The following is a 17,785-nucleotide window of genomic DNA, read 5'->3' as shown; positions in this document are numbered from 1 at the left end:
GATGGGTCTGCCCTGTGGGCCTCACATTTCAAACCAAACAGGCACACTAAAGTGTTCTCCTAACCACAGGAGCTGTTTTCTCCTAAAATGGAATTCCTCTTAGGCCAACCAATTTTCAGGTAACAATAATGTTTTTCTTCTCACGTTTGTGAAATAGAAGGTCCCATACCAACCCCAGAAGAAACAATATGGGAGTGGCCCTACTGCTCAAAGTCACCTCACCTCCTTCCACCCACCATCTGCCTGCCTCAGATCACACAAGGGCCCACTCTTGTTCTTCATTGGATTTAGTTCCACAGGTAGAGAGGTCTGAGTTCAAGCCCCAGCTCTGCCCCAAACGAGCTGTGTGGTTCTGGGCAGTGTGTTAACCCTCCGTGAGCCCATAGCAGACATTCACAAAATGAGTAAGAGAAAACTTACTTAGCGTATTTTTGAAAGCAAAAGGTAAGAACTGCTAATGTTTACTGAGTGCTTCCTGTAAGCCCACTTCAGTGCTAAATGCCTCCTGCGGATAACCTCCTACTCTCCCAATCCTGCCACGAGGATGAGGACCACTATTATCTCCATTTTACAGATGAGGAAAGAGGAGGCACAGAGAGGGTAAGGAAGTTTTTCTCTGTCACACAGTTGGAAAATGGCAAAGCTGAGAGTCAAACCCAGGCAATCTGATTGGTTCTCACTGAATGAAAACTCATAGGGAGAAGAGTGTCCAATATTAAGAAGATGCTCAAAAAAAATGGCAGCTCTTGGCCCACTGGTTGTATAATTCTACACTTGAACTCATTATTACCTTCTTTCTTCCTGCTCCCAAAAGAACTGCCTATCTGCCTTTGGTTTAACTCCATTTAATACATGTCATAGTGGCTTTTAAATAAGTTGATTTCTAATAGTCCAAGTGCCTCAATTTGGCAGTGTTTGTCATAGAACACTAAGAAAAGTGATGTTAATCTACCTGCAAATGATATAAGGAAGTCTGTGTTTGCACTGGAATTCATGCTATTTATGCCCCCAAAAAATCCAATCCCATAAGCAACAAAAAGCACACTATGTCAAAAATATTTCCAAGCCTCAGGCCACTTCTACCTGGAAATACTTGACGCAAGGAAGAACCACCACCCCCAGGTGCTGGTTGTAACAGGATTTGACCTGTGTGCCTCTAGATCCTTCAGCATGTGCTCTGACACAGATCGAGGTCGGGTGTTGGTAAATAAAGTGGCTTCCAGCACAAAATAGACTCCACTTCCCAGCAGGTAAGACTGCTGGACTCTTCCGTTTCCAAAAATGGTTTTATGAACTTGGAGAATTTTAGGGAGCTTTCCTGTAGGGCCAAGTCATGGCAGCCAACCAGCCCCATGAAGTTGTGCATCATTAGCACGAAGCAGGACCTGGGGTTTTAGAGCCAAGTTTCAGGGTGAATCTCTGCTGAGGTCTCTCTGGGCTTTTTGCTTCCTTGCCCATCAAAGGAAGAGGTTTGACTAAGAGAATCCCTAAAGCTTCCCCAGAGCTGAGGATTCAACACGTGCTCCTGGATTTTGGATCGGGTGCTCCTGGATCATGCTGGGAACAAGTCAGGACTCATTTTCTTTCTAGCTGTGGGACATAGGCCCATCACTGTACCTCTCTGAGCCTCAGTGCCCTCCCTAAGTAAAATCAAGAATAAATAATATTGATCTCACTGGGTTGTTCTAGAGATCACATTTAAAAAGCCTAAACATAAAATAGATGCTCAATAAATGTGAGTTTCTTGCCCTCACACAAGTGCCCACTTTCTCTTATTACCACGTCCCCTGCTCCAGGCAACAGACCTCCCTGTACGGTCAGTCTACTTCACCCGTGCATACTCCAGAGGAGGGGGCGACACATGGAGCACAGCGGATGGAAGGACAAGATCCGGGGCCAGAAGGCTCAGGTCTGAATCCAGCTCCAACATTTACTCACAGTGTGGCCATGGACAAGTTACTTAACCTTCCCCAAGCCCTCCTGTCTTTCCCCGGGAGTCTAGACTCTCAACTCTTCTGCCTCAACTACATCTACTCCCAGACCAACTGCCACCATGGAAACTACCTGATAAATTGATATATTTACTCCAGTCACCTTCCTGAAACATCTGCATTAAGAATTCTAATGTTAGAACAGAGAGGAATCGGTAATTTAAATATGGCAACATTTGACGAAAAATTTCATTCCTTGATGATGCTAGAAAAAGAAGCATCTGGAATGGTTTCTCTTTTCAGTGTAGATTATGCATGTGAGTAGCGGGTCCCTCCCCGTGACTTACGGGGTTCTGTGATTTGTCTCTGTTTCCTCCTGGCAAAACAGCCCACTTCAGTAGATCCATCTCAGGAGTTTTACCAGCAGGTAAAGGCTTGGAGATGGGCTTCTTGTTTGCTTTCTCCAGTCAGCCACCCCAAATTCTTGGAAGTGGGTGGAGCATAAATGAAAAGTTGGTAAATAAAATTCTTTCTTTGGTCTAGTATGGACAGGCCTTGGTCTCTTCAGGCTACTTCATGGCTCCCAAACTGTAATTATTGGTTGCTTTTTAAAGTGTCCCTCTGAACTGAGAGTCTTTAGTTGTTCTAAATTCATCTGGGATCCTTCTGGACCGAGGAATTAAAGGTGACTCTTCATTCCTGTAAGTCGGAGACTGTCTCGTCTTAGGAAACATTCAGGGCTACAGGCATGTCATGTGGTGAGATGGGCCAATTAAAGCTATAGCCCAGCATCCTCCAAGTGGGAGTTCATTCCTTGAGAAGCAAGAAGCTCCCTTGTGAGTCTGATCTCCGGCCAGGAGGACCCTTCCCTCCTCTAGCCCTGACCCTGGGGTCCTGGAGTAATGGAAAGTAAATAGACTATCGGGCCAGAAGATCTGTAGATGGTTTTACTGGTCACAGAGTCTCCTTAACATCGTGGGATTTGGGTAATGCCCTGAACCATTCCTGGCTTCTGAAAGGAAGGGAGGCCACTGAAGGTCCTATAAACTCTACTAGATCCCAGTGGACTACTAAGTTCCCTTCCAGCAATCCCACCTCCTTTCCAACACAGCACCTTATGGTGGACTGAGGATGGGGTGGGGTCTTTTGCCTTTTAATATCAGCGGTGACAATAACAGACGACCTTGACTGAATGCTTTCTATGTATTGCTTCATTTCAACCTCCCAATGACCCTATTAAGTAGGTACTGCTACCATCCCCACTTTACAGAAGAGAGAATTGAGGACAAGAAGGCAAATAAGTTCTTCAGGGTGAGTATGTGACAGAGATTCAAACCCAGCTCCGACTGGCCCCACAGGCCTTGCTTTTAACAACTGCACGAATCTGTTCCTTGCCTTCCCCTGAGCCTTCACTACTCCATGCAGGCCTCATCAGACTCCTGCTGCCCACACCAAACCCCAAAGATGGAAATGCATACTCCAGAGGAGGGGGCGACACATGGAGCACAGTGGATGGAAGGACAAGCTCCGGGGCCAGACGGCTCAGGTCTGAATCCAGCTCCAACATTTACTCACAGTGTGGCCATGGTCAAGTGACTTAACCTTCCTGTGCCTTTGTTCTCCCATCCACCCACAGAAGAATCCTTCAGCAGGCTGCAGCTGAGGTGGGATGAAGCATACGGGTAAAGCACACACAGACAGCGCTCAGCACACCAGGAGAGCTCTATAAGCCCTGGGGTTTTAGTCCCTTCTACCACCTCCCAACGGCCTGCTCAGCACCTCCACCTTGACATCTAACAGGCCACTCAAATTTGGCATAGCTGAAGCTGAAACCCTGACCTTCCCTCCTAGGGCTATTCTCCCCCTACTCTTGCCCACCCTAATACCTGGCAATTTTGTCCTTCTGGAAGCAGAAGTCAAAAATTTCAGAGTCATCCTAGGCTCCTCTCTTCCCTGTGCGCCTCACATTTAACTCACCTGCAAATCCTCTGAGTTTTACCTTTAAAATATATGCAGCAGCTAGTCCTACACCATCACCTCTCCTGCTCCCTGGTCCAGGTCAACACCGTCTTTCCCCTGCGTGATCCAGCAGCCTCCTCCTTGGGACCTCTGCTTCTACTCTTGCCCATGACTGTCTTCTCCTGCTGTAGCCAGAACATCCCAGGATGCAACAGGTAACTCTAATCCAGACTCCCTTGGCTTCCACCTCACCCGGAGAAAATGTCAACGCCTAGTAATGGGCCCACCAAGCCAGTCCCCTACCGCAATGCCCCCCACTCTTCCTCTCCAGCCTCATTGGTCTCCTGCTTTCCCTCCTGGAGCCCTTGGCCTTGTTGCTAACTTTCCTGAAAACTCTCCCTCCCCCCAGATACCTGCATGCCTTATTCCTTCACTCCTCTGGTCTCTGCTCACACACCAACTCATCAAAGCAGGTTTTCCTGGCCATCCCAAATAAAACAAGTCCCCAAGTTGCCTTTTGACCGCGATGTGTCATGAAACAATATACCACCAAACCTCCCTCACCTCAACCCCGTTCTCCTTATTTTCTCTCAGTATCAGCTCTGGAATAAGCTGTCCTCAGATCAGGTGCAGGAGAGGTAGGAAGAAGGGGCAAAGTACTTGGGAAAGCAACTGATGGAAATATGATTTCTTTGGTTCATTGGAAGATACTATTATATAAATATATTTCACGTTTCTTTGCTGGATAGCACATGATTGGTCCAAAATGCTGTTTTGGACCAAGTAATGCTGAGGAAGTCATTTCAGAACACACTTGAGACAGACACCAACTCCCTTCCCAAATAACACCCAAAATAAGGTGGCAAGTGCAAACTAGGGCCTTATGAGTAAAGAGGTCAGGTGGAACGTGCCATCTGATTGCAGTCCCTGATGAAGCCTCACGAAAATGATCATGATGGGGTTTTTTAAAAGACATAAGTACAAGGGAAAATGAGAGAGGTAAAAATAACAAAACTTTGGGATCCAGAAAGTTGGTGGATAAGAATTATTTGACTAAGCAGGCCTGACAGAGCTGAATTCCAAGCTCATAGCAAGAAAATCCATGAGCCACATGGATTATACAAGAGAATGCTCAGAAAAACTCAGGAACCTATGACACATGCTACCTCAGGAACTGAGAGCAAAGCTATGGGAGGGAGGGGATAAAATAATAGAGACTGGTTAAAATCTGTTTCGTAGTAGTTAGATGCCTGGACATCCTCCCACACTCCACACTGCTGGGCCCCCTCCCCACTCTGGCAGAAGACTGGCCATTTGATTTCCAAGAATTAAATATAGGGATTCTGGACTATGTGACATCAGACTCAGTTGATGGGTCTGACATCTGGGGTATCATATTACAAACAGAGTGATTCAGTAACATGGACATGACTCTGTCCCACCTTGCTTCTCCTACTGAGCTTCCAGAGTGCTGGAATCCAGGTCTTTGCCCTCTGGACAGGAGGTTGGAAGAAACCTCTCTACTAAGTCTAACAAACTCAGGTGGAAAGACTTGAACATATTGACACAGGGGCTTCCCAACAATTGGCACAGCATAGCGCTCCACAATAAAGTTCACAGTCAAGAAACGACTCATTCAGACAACCAGAGATGAAAAGACATCTGAGGAAAGCCTCTATGAGACAAGTCAGAAAACAAATAAAAACAGCTTGGAAAAAAACAGAAATTATGCGAGGAGAAGAAGAAAACTTCCCCAAACTATCATTGATCACCTTGCAAGATAAGACATTGCATCAATGAAACAAGAACAGAAAGCTATAAAAAAAAAAAAACACACACACACAGAACAAAAAATATTTCTTGAAAATTAAAAATGTGAAAATAGAAGTAAAAAACTTCGTACAGGATTGGAAAATAAAATTGAGAAAGTGTTTCAGAAAGGAAATCAGAAAGACAAAGAGACAGAAAACAGGGAAGAAGAGAGAAAATAATTAGAAGACCAGTCCAATAAGTCTTACATGCAAAGAAGAAGAGTACCACAAAGAAAGAACAGTGAAAACTGAGGAGATATTCATCAACAAAATAAGAAAAGAATGTTTTTCAAACTTGAAGAACAAAAATCTCCAGATTGAAAGGGGACTTCAAGTCCTCAGCATCATGGAAAAAATAGACTCACACCAAGGTACATTGTTAGGAAATTTCCAGAACACTCAGAATAAAGAAAAAACATCCTACCAAGCTTCTGAAGGGTAGGAAAAACAGGCCACATGCAACAGATCACAAATTAGAATAAATTAAGAATTCTTTTTTTATTTTATTTTATTTATTTATTTGATAGAGAGAGGCACAGCGAGAGAGGGAACACAAGCAGGGGAGTGGGAGAGGGAGAAGCAGGCCTCCCGCCGAGCACGGAGCCTGAGGCGGGGCTCGATCCCAGGACCCTGAGATCATGACCCGAGCCTAAGGCAGACGCCTAATGACTGAGCCACCCAGGTGCCCCAATAAATTAAGAATTCTTAACAGCATACAGGGAGAAAAACAAACAAAAGACAATGGGCCAGTGACCTCAAAATTCCAAAAGAAAACTATATCCAACCTAGAATTCTATATCTAGCCCAATTATCACTTATATGTAAGAAGAGAATAAAAATAATTCAGATATGCAAATTCTCAAAAAATTTAACTGCTGCATGCTTTTCTTCAGGAAGCCACTGGTATATTCTACCAAATGAAGGAGTAAACGATAAAAAAACAAAATACATGCCATACATATTAGTTCCCTAGGGCTGCCATAGCAATGCACCACAACCTGGGTGGTCTAAAACAACAGAAATTTATTGTCCACAGTCCTAGAGACTAGAAATCCAAAATCTTGATGTCATCAGGGCCATGCTTTCTCTGAAACCTGGAGGGGAAGACCCTTCCTTACCTTCTTCAGCTTCTGGTGGGCACATGCTTTCTTTGGCTTCTGGTAGCAGAACTCCAATCTCTGCTTCCACCTCCATATGGCTGTCTTCCCTCTGTGCATGTCTGTCTCTGTATCTCTTCTCCTCTTTCTATAAAGACATATAGGGTTCTACAGGGTTAAGGGCCCACCCTACTCCAATATGACCTCATCTAACTAGTTACATCTACAATCAGCCTATTTCCAAATAATGGTAACATTCTAAGGCTCTGGGAAAGACATGAATGGGAGTGGAGGGATAACAATATTGAACCCAGTGCAACATACAGAAACAGGAGGTGATAACGTGGATGATGGCAAAAGACTAGCCCAGGCTGATAGCTCTATACTAGAGTAGAGGGCCACCAGCCCACAATGGGTAGGTTAGATGCTCATAGATTTTTTCAGGAAGGTAAAATTGAAATTTAGGGGTTGAATTAATGATAAATACATAGAAAACTGAACAAAACAAACAACAGTGACAATAAAAAGGCAATTGTTAATTCCAGGAAAAACAAAAGATTAGTTCATAGCCACAGCTCTGTAAGGCATATATAAACATATATAAGAAACAATGAATGCTTATCAAGCCAAAATTACAATATAAATATATGGGAAGGGTGGAGGGGTGGGAAGTGGTGGAAGTGAAAGGAGGAAAGAGTGATAAGTCCTTATCTTCCACAGTTAATGGATAAATTAACGGATAAGGCCAAAAACTGAAAAGGCCAGAGTTAGCAGTTCAAGTATATACAGAGATATGGAGTAAATATTAAAAGAGTTGAAAACAGTATCTCTGGAGAAGGGGAAATGGGAGGGGAGGAGAACTAAGGAATGTTGTTTGTCTTAACAAACCTTGTAGAACTAGTTGAACTGTGTATATGCATAACTTCAACTAGAAAAAAAAATAATAACGAGAGAGAAAGGCACAAACTGGCCCAATCATCAACAGCCTGGTGAATTGCACACAGAACCCTAAGTATATTTTATAGTTAACATGTTTTATGATGAAACTCTAGCGTCAGCTTAACACAGTGGTTCTCAACTAAGGGCAGTTTTGTCCCCCTCAGCCCCCATCCCAGGGGACATTTGACAATGTCTGGATGTATCTTTGATTGTCACAACGTGGCGGGGGGGGGGGGCGGGTATTGGCATCTAGTAGGTAAAGACCAGGGATGCTGCTGAACTTCCTGTGATGTAGAGAGTACAGAATGACAAAAACAAAGGATTTGTTCAACAACTTAACAAGTATCTGGCCCAAAATGTCACTAGGGCCAAGGCTGAGAAACCCTTCTTCAACATATGATAGGAAAGAGAAAGCCCTGTGAGGACGTCTGGGAAAACCTGGTTTCTTTAGACTCACACAACACTTCTGACACCAGGTATGTGGGGTTTTTCCCTCACCGACCAGTTCTCCAATTCTATGTAGACACCAACCAGGTGTCCTACAGTTCAATTCACTTCTGACACTATCTACCTACAATTAGTGTCAGATCCCATAGGTTAAGCGCTCATTTCCATAAGACTGCCCCCCAACTTCAGGTGCCAATCACAAATCCCAGGCTTCCTGTACTTCTGATCAACCGGCTATAAATCGGGGGCTCCCATGACCCCCTCCTCAGGTTCAATAATTTGCTAAAATGCCTCACAGAACTCAAGAAGGCACTTTATTTACATTTATCAATTTATTATAAAGAATACAACAGCCAGGGGCGCCTGGGTGGCTCAGTCAATTAAGCGTCTGCCTTCGACTGAGGTCATGATCTCAGAGTCCTAGGATCAAGCCCCACGTCAGGCTCTCTGCTCCGCGGGGAGTCTGCTTCTCCCTCTCCCTCTGCCCCTCCCCCCACTCATACCCTCTCTCTCTCTCTCTGTCTCTCAAATAAATAAAATCTTAAAAAATATATGTTTATAGATATATAAATATACATATTTATTTAAAAAAAAAAAAGAATACACAGCCAGAGAAAGCGATGCAAAGGGCAAGGTTGGGGGGAGGGTACGTGGAGCTTCCATAACCTCTCCAGGTACACCAGCCTCCTGACACCTCCACACGTTCACCATCCTAGAAGCTCTCTGAACATTTTAGATTTCTGTGGAGGCTTCATTATGTAGGCATGGCTGATTAAACCATTAGCCATTGGTGATTAGCCCAACTCTAGTTTGTCTCCCCTCCCGGGAGGTCAGGGGGATGGGGCTGAAAGTTCCAACCCTCTAAACCTATGATTGGTTTCCCCCATCCTTAGGGGCCTTCCAAAAGTCACCACATTAACATAAACCCAGGTGTGGTTGAAAGGGGTACATTATAAATAATAAATGATACTCTCTTTATCTTCATGTCTCTTTTCACTTAGGAAATTCCAAGGGTTTGGGGGAGCTCTGTGCCAGGAAGAGGGAGGAAGCCCAGATATCTATTTCTCATTATAAATCACCATATCACAGGAAGTGTGGAGATCCTCTAGGTAAGAAATCACAAAAGGCTGAATTAAGAGACTTCTACAGTAGACGGCACAAAACTGAAACTGGATACAGATGGTGACAGTGCAGACAAGGGGCTGCTCCCACTGCCGTGTTGTGAGGATGCTCGAGCAACCTGTGGGGAGGTCCATGTAAGGAAGAACTGAGTCCTTCTGCCAACAGCCAGTGACTGAGCTGAATTGGAAGAGGACCCCACAGCCCCAGGCAAACCTTCGGGTGCCTGAAACCTGGGCCCACAGCTGCCTGCAGTCTCATATGACACACTGAATTAGAACCATCCAGATGCTCCAGTTCCTGAGGCAGAGGCTGTGAGATAATGCACGCTCCTTGTTTCAAGTCACTAAGTTTTGGTATAATTTGTTATGCAGCAATGGATAACTAAGACAAATGGGCAGTGAGAAAAAGATGAAAACAGTAATAACAAAGCAAAACCAAAGGATACACAAGATGCCAGGTTGTGGTGGAGAGGGCAGGGGCAGGGTAAAAAAATCCAAACAATTGCCACTGAGTCTGAGTTTCTCTATCATCAAGCAGACCATGTTACATACTTCCAAAAACATTTGGCCTGAGGATGAAAGCCAAGAAGTAAGTTGTATTAGAAAAGATGCATATAAGAACCTAGCACAGCGTCCAAAACATAGTAAGGGGAAAAAATAATAACAAAAGCAAACCCAACAGCGCACATCCTGGCACTGTACTGTTTTTCTAGGTGACTCTAGCTCTGCAGTCCTAATTAACATTTATTTATTATGTCTGGTGCTACACTCACACTCAATTAGCTATTATTATCCCTGTTTCTGATGAGGAGATGGAGCCGCCCAGAATTGATGCGGCTTCTCTACAGTCCCACAAAGCCAGGACGTGAACCCACATCAGGCTAAATTCAAAATCCTCACTAATCCCACTGCACCATCCACGTCTCTTTATAGAACACTTATTTACATTCCTTGGGATTGTTTGAATTCTCTTCCCTCTGCCTTTCTTATGAAGAACTCCGTCAGTGTTCCTCCTCCCCCCATCCCTAAAAAAATCCTTTAATTATTGCTCACTCCTGAAACTAAGTGTCTACCTATTTCACTAGGGAGACTCAGAAAGCCCTTGCAGGGGTGGAATGCAGGAACTATGAATGTAAAGCTTCTTCAAGACTCTTCCTCATCTTCTGTCCCCTGGCTCTGAACATGCAGCTATTCTGCCTGGCAACCTTCCTTGTCTCTCCACATGCCCCCACGCCTCCAGGGCACCGTCTGGCTGGAGCACAGCATTCTCTCAGCCCCATTCCCCTGGAAAATGTTGAGTCTGCGTTGACATTGACACCCATTAAGGAGCTGTGCAGCTGTTCCCACACAGCCAGCCCAAAGGCCTTCCGGAAATTGTTTGCATTCACGCGCCTTCTGTACAGCCTGGCAGCTCTGCAAGGCCTGGCACCCCAGGACTGTGGCTGGGGTAGGGATGCACACTTTCTTTTACTCTTCTTTTCCTCTTCCCTGATTCCCTGAATGACTAATAAATTGAGGATTAATAGATAAGAAAAACAGGTATTTCTTTCTTGCTATCTAGAATAAACTGGGTGTGTGGGGGGGGGGTTACAGCTTTTTTTTTTTCCTTTGTGGTTATAGATAACTATTATCATATTATTTAGATCTCATTTGGTTTAAGTGGCATAAATCCAATTCAAAATGGATTTGGCAAAAAGAAGAGTTTAATAACAGGGCATTGGAGTATCTCCAAGCAAGCTGAAGAAAGGGCAGGGACACTTCCAGATGGGGTCACCATGTACAGTTGTTCAAGCTGCACACTGCACAACCCCAGGGGCCACTGTATCACATGGCAGCCATATGAATGGCACCTTCTGGTGTGGTGCAGGGCACAACTTTCTAGCTCTTTTCAGTGTCCCTCCTCCACGTTTCAGGAATAACTGAAAGCAGGGTCTCAAATGTCACCAGGACTCTCTCTCCAACTCTGAAATGGGCTTCTCTCTGAATATTGACCAAATCCTTCCCACTGATGGGCTGGTTTCATTCATGTCTGTGAATGGTTCCTTACTTCCAGCCAAGAAGGGACTGGTGCTTTTATTGGTTCCAGCTTCAAAACTTCTAGGGAAGAGCTCTGATTGGTGTATTTGAGCTTGGCACCCATCCTTCCACCAATCAAGAAGCTAGATGGCTCAGAGGTGGGCATACCCTTGCTTTAGCCCGAATCAGATTCCCACCTGAATGGAGTATGTCTGCCCAGTAGGAGATGTAAGTAAGAGAATAGCCTTTGGGAAATTGAAGGCCTTTAACCCTTACTTATTTGCCTTTTTTTTTTTTCTTTTTGTAACTTCAGAGCCTTTCGGGAGCACTAAATACCTAATGGTAGAACAGTAGATGGGACGATATGGAAGTAAAATTGCTCCATTTCAAGAGTGGGTGTGAATTAAACTATCCTCCTCTGGGATTTTCACTTGATGCAGTCTTAAGAGTTTTGGCAAAGTGGGGGCTATATTCATATCTTGACTATTTGGGGGACATTATGATCCCTCTGCAGTCACGCGCTGGCAGCTTCCAAGCTCTCTGTCTTGAAGGCAGAATATAACAATTCTCTTCCCAAATTAACTGCCCACGAATGCTTGCCTCCTTCAAGGGGCCAGAGAGAACAAACAACAATCTCAGAACTGTCCATTTTATCACCCTTGTGCCCCCTCCTTTGCCTCCCACCTCCAACACCAGTGTGGAGGGCACACCCCTTTGCACTCTGATATTACTATCCCCCCAGCACTCTCTGCATCTTTTCTGAACCCCAGAATTTTCATCCCAACTCTCACCAGTCACCACTGCTCAGTAGTTTGAATATTCAAGCCAGAGAAGGACTCTCTGGGTATCATGAAATCAAGGGGTTACCCTGAAAGGGACTGGGGTCTTGAGGAATCCCAGAAAACAAACTCGGCTGCCACGTGCCATAAATATTCTTGGACCATTTAATCCACATGTAACGGGGGGGGGGGGGGGGTATGACTATTAATGACCAAAATAAATAGTAATCAATTATGATGATGGTAATTATGCTTTGAAATTAGCCTGGGAAAGGATGACCAAGGCAATTTTTTATTCCAGCTCAGGAAAATGGGACGCCAGCTGGGGCTAATAAGAGCTTTCATTAAAGCACTGAGCTTCATCCAGCACGGCGAAGAAAGCCCTCTCTGTCCTATGGCCCGGCCCGGCCCTGACATGCTTTCTGCTTTTTAACAAGAACTGAAAGGTGGCGAGACAGACAGTTCTTGCCTTGGCACCGGGCAAAGTCAGCAGTTGAAAAGGTAGTGATTATTTTCAATGGCCCAGTGCTGGGGAGTTTCGTTTCCTTTGCCCCGTCTCCACGCGCCTGGGTTCCCGCACCAGCCCTGGAATTGACTAGGGCAGTTGGCGGCGGTGGATGACCCGGGGCAGAGGGTCTGGGCAGGCAACGACCGGCCAGGGCAGTTTACAGGTCTTGCTGGGGTAGGAGCCAGAGGGAAGAAAAATGTAGTTTCTGCACAAGGGAGTGTGTGTCTTTCCCCGCACTTTAGTCCCCTGGTAGCTGCAGCAGAGATGGTCACTAATATTTACCAGCCGGCCCTTTCAACCCAGACAGCGTATTTGCCGGGCACGGGGTAGCCCTGACAGCTTCTCTGCTCCTACATGAACGGCACCTTTGGGAATTTCATGGAAGTCACTCACTGCTGGCTCCTGCCTCAGTTTCCCTTTCTGCCTCGCTCCTGTTCACTATTTCTTGCTGTTTCTCTCTTGCTGTGAAGAAACTCAAGAAAGCCTCTCTCTTAGCCACCCTGTAGCAAAGCTGAGGAGTTCAAGGGTTAGTGGGAATAAAATTCCCTTCTCCCTCTTTTGAGTCAGATACCAGACACAAGACCCAAGCCTTTGATAGAGGCTGGCTCTCAACCAGGGGCGATTTCACCTGCCAGCAGACTTCTGGCAACATCTGGAGACATTGTTGGCTGTCACAACTGAGGTAGGAACGCTACTGGCATCTAATGGGTAGAGGCCAGGAATGGTGCTAAACATCCTATAATGTATGCAAGGAATAATTTTCCCGCCTAAAAGATCAATAGGTCTGAAGCTGAGAAACCCTGGTTTAATTAATGGCTAAGGAAGCATTTATTCGCCCCCCTCCCCAACGGCTGGCCTCCCGGAAGACTGTGTCAGGGGGTGTGAAAGTCTAAACCCACCTTCTGCGACAGAGATTTCTTCCAGAAAACACAGCCAGCCAGGGGCGGAGCCACACACCAGCGTAGTAGTACGTCATCAGTGACCCCTCCTCCTTTGGCCAGCGCTGGCCAATCAGAGTAGCTGCTCCAGGGAAATTAAGGCAAAGGAGGAGGTTGCAGAAGCTCCCTTTCTAGCACGTCTGCCAAAAGGGAGGATGTTCCTCCCCTCTATATACAGGCCAGTTCAGGTTGTCGATAAATCTCCAGAGTCTGAGAGGCCCAGGAAGGGCTCCCAGGAGGTTTGGGTATGACCAAGAGTTGAGAACAAATCCCACGACAAGCCTTAGACTCCACATTCATTCGGCAGTTGCACACAAGTCCGTGCCCCAGGTGCTTTGTGTATTCGGATTCCATCCATACAGCAGGGCTGCGGGATTTTAAGTCGTGCTTTACCCCCTACTGCGTAAGTTGTGCGCCTTGAACCTTTGCCTAGGTCTGACAGTAATCTTGTAGAACTTAACTCAAAATCAACTCATTTTACTGTCAAAAAATGGAGTTTATTTAGACTTCACAGAAATTCTAGCGATTTGGGTTGTGGGAGCAGAAGCCTCTCATTTACTCAGCACCACTAGATGCCAAGCACTCTGCTAGACCTACACATAAATTATTTCCTTGCCCCCTCCCCAGAATCCCATGAGATACTCGTAGCCCATTCCAGGGACCAGAAAACTGCCGGGGCAGAGTAGTGGCACAGAGCCTTGGCACTTACTTGTGCACACTCCCTAGTGCTTGGCAAGATCCAGCATTATTAAGAGGTCCTGGGCTATAACAGGGGCACAGCCGGATTGGAGCTGTCAGGGAAGATGCTCAAGGGATCCCACAACATCCCCCTCCATCCCTGAGTGCTTCTAGAGACAAAATCTTGAGGCACATCTAGTGAGTCTGACCAGTAAGGCAGAAAGGCGTTGGTTTCTCAGTGGTCCCCATACACCAGGATGAAGCTTGTTTCCATTTGGTGTCCTCAGAAAAAGGGCCTTTTTTTTTTTTTTAATTCTGAACTGACCCATTCCAGGGTCAGGAAATTCTTCCATATAGACAGTCTCAGGCTGCTGTTTAAGCCAATTTCCTCCTCCCCAGTCCAGAGTAGAGATGAAGAACAGCTGGTGGCCACTGTCTCTAAAAATCCTTCATAAACCTGAAGACCCATTACACAATCCGCCTTCTCCAAAGGAAATCATCCCAGTTCTCTTGAGTGTTTCTCAGAGATTATCTGCTCTCCAAGTTTCCTCTGCAAACAGTTTGACCACTTCAGAAGTTCTGTTCCTCTTGAGTTTGGAGACCTCAGTCAGGTACAACACTGAGTCCACACTCTACACAACACGTGTTCTCTCACACATGTTGTCAGGGTCTGATTCCCCAGCAAAACCCACAGGGAAGCCATGGTGACAGGGCCACAAGCTCAAGACACGAGAGTTCAAATGCGTGCTCCTCCTCGCACTCGCTGTGTGACTACAGGCCGGCCAAGCAGGACCTGCAAGACCTCTCCATCTTTATACCCAAAGCAGAAGGAACGACTTTCCCAAGGGGTTCTAATGAGATCATGTGAGTTAAATGCTTGGCACCAATAAGAACACTCGCCCCAGTAACTATGATGACTTTGCTGTTATGCCCTCCTCTAGTGTAGTCACTTCCGTATTCACAATTCCTCTGAATTAAGCAAAGAAGTTCTTGCCGGTCCTGTCTGCCTCCTGAGAACTAAGCCCACTGTCCTGGATATGTTTGAACCAGACTGCTCACACCCCCATGGGGATCAGGGAAGGGGCTTCTACTTTGGGTGGGAATGGGCTTGGTGACCTCCTAAAATCCCTTTCAAGTCCAAGATTCTATTAAGAACTCGGGTCAACCCAGGCTCTCAACCCCTTATCCATTTTCCACAAAGAAAGCCAACCAGATTTTCCATGGAGGAAATGCAGGAGAGATGGTACCCTGTACCCCTCACAACACCCTTCCTCTGTTCCTCATCAGACATACCTATCCTCCCAGTTCCCATTCTCTCGTGCTTCCCCTGGTGATCTTCCTCTTCTATACTCCCCTGAAAATGCTCCATCTCCTTTCTATTAGGTCAAGCAATGCAGCTTTGCCCTCAACCTTGTCTACCCCATCCAGGTCAATTATAGCCAGCTAACAGGATCCACCTTCCTTAGTAGGCAGTAGACCATCTACTCTCCTGGGAGCATGGCCTCTGGCGTCTTACTCCACGACCAAAAAGATTTATCAGAGAATTTCTTTCCTGTGCACACAGAATTTTTTCTGAAAGAAATTCCTACAATACAATTTTCTCTATCCTCTTGCATACAATTTAATGATTTCTGTCTCCAATTCCAAGAGCTTGTATTATTACCTCCTTGTAAAACAAACTACGCCAACAAACAATTATAACTATATATTTTTTTTAAAACTCCCTTGCACGTTTTATGTACTGACTTCATTGTGCTTTTTGTCTGGACCCAGCATCTCATAGAGCTAGGCTGCAGCACCACAACTTGCCCATAGGTGGCACCAGCTCACACACTTTTATATGTCCGCATGAAATGTATCTTGAGATTGAGGTTTCAGGTTATGTAAAATGAATTAGCTGCATACTTCTCTGTTTGGAAAACTCGAAACTTACCAACTATCCTTCCAGTAAAAGGGAATAGCTGAACTGGACTCCCTCTTGCCAAGGCTCTGGTTGGTGGCGCTTTCCCAGTTGACTTGCCGTGTCTATTTCTCACCAAGAGACCCCTCCCCATAGCACAGTTTAGCCTCTTTCAATTATTCCTGCCATGTCATAGTCAACAGGTGTTCCCAGCATCTTTTAGGGAGCATGTCAGGGAAATCTCCAAGGGCCGCGAGACCCCAGGATGCAATGATTTTGCTCTTAAGACATAGGCATGATCCTCTGTTGAAAGGAGCTGGCCTCCTGCCTCCGGAATGCAGTGTGATTCCTTCTCAGCCAGGAGACAACTGCCTGAGCTGGACATTGCCCACCAGTGTTGTCCAAGTAGGCAAACTCTTGGCTCCTTATAAATCCTCCCTCAGAGTTATAATTTTTAACAGCAATTGCGAAACAGCTTTGGGCAAACCAAAGGAAACGCACTGGACAGCCCTTGAAAAACAATGTAGGCCAACATGCTGCCTCCATCCAGGACTGGGACTTAAATGAAGGTGGATTTCACCAGGAACAATTTCTTCCCCAACCACTACAGCTGGGCAGAGAAGTGGGGCTATAATGAGAGCAATGATCAGTTAACTGATAGACTTTTTAGTGCATTTTGGAAAACCCAAGCCTCCCGGACATTTCCGCCATCTCCCCTTCTCCCTTGCTGAGTCAGAGCTGGGCTTTGCATAACTCCTATTAGAAATGTCTGCTCTTCATGGTCCTTTCCAACTGCCCCCCCATTCCACCCCTGCCCACACATGCGCACACACCGCCTGGGATTCCTTTCCTCCTGGCTAGCAGCCCCAGCCTCCATGGCTCCTTCTTCCCATCCCCCAAGCCCAATACCTAGGGATCCTCACTTTCCTACCCTCTGTTTTCAGAGCTGTTAGCACTCTGCCTCGTCTCCCAGATGGGCTCACAGAAGCTTTTCAGCAGGCTGAACAGAGCAAAGGCCTTCCCAAGACTGCAGCCCACCCACCTCAGTGAGCACAGAATTACACCAAGTTCTGCTCACGGATCACTCATTCCACAGTTACTGGTTGGGAAGCTACTGTGCACCAGGCACTGGGTGGCATGGAGAACACGGAGTGCATTCTCTGCCCCTCTGAATCATATTGTGTGACAGCTGCTAGAAGAACGCCTGGAAATATCATTGTTGATATAGTGCTTGTCTTTGTGATTACACCTTTAGCCTTGATGCACCCCTTTCACCTCTGCAAGCAATTTTGCCACATGCTATGAGCTCTACTCTCCAACTTCAGTTATTTGTAAACCATCTTTACGAGTTTTGCTGTAAGCATGTACCACCTATGTTTTATTGGCTTTATATAAGTCTTTAAAATGACTCGCTTTCTTTACTTAACCGTTTTTAAAAATTTTATATCACTGCCATAAATGGAAAACTTGCCATAAATAGAAGGCAACCCTAAAATCAAGTGTAATTTTAAAACTATGCTATGAAATTTTAGCTAAATACAGAAACTTGAGCCTGTGCCCACTCTGTTAAAAAAGGGAGCATAGGATTATATTAGACAGGTGTTAAAGGCAGTCTAGCTCCACACTGATACTTACTCCTTACGTTATCCAAATAGTTAAGT

The 17,785-nt window shown here is 45.6% G+C and overlaps 1 long non-coding RNA gene across 10 annotated transcripts in view; it reads right to left on the bottom strand.

Moving 5' to 3' along the window:
- Nucleotides 1–17,785, bottom strand: part of LOC118016873 — a 288,291-nt gene that overhangs the window by 61,321 nt on the left and 209,185 nt on the right. For 2 of the 10 annotated variants that reach the window (XR_004680968.1, XR_004680965.1), the window contains exon 1: nucleotides 6,820–8,492. The exons of 7 other annotated variants lie outside the window; for them this stretch is intronic. This is a non-coding gene — a long non-coding RNA (uncharacterized LOC118016873). Of the gene's footprint in view, nucleotides 1–6,819; nucleotides 8,493–13,507; nucleotides 16,907–17,785 lie in introns of those variants that run through there. One more of the 10 variants, XR_004680967.1, reaches the window with a different exon arrangement.

The sequence above is a fragment of the Mirounga leonina genome, unplaced genomic scaffold (genome assembly GCF_011800145.1).
Source record: "Mirounga leonina isolate KUSES-001 unplaced genomic scaffold, KU_Mleo_1.0 Mir_104, whole genome shotgun sequence".
In the NCBI taxonomy this organism is placed as follows: Eukaryota; Metazoa; Chordata; class Mammalia; order Carnivora; family Phocidae; genus Mirounga; species Mirounga leonina.
This window is presented reverse-complemented; position numbering and strand designations above follow the sequence as displayed.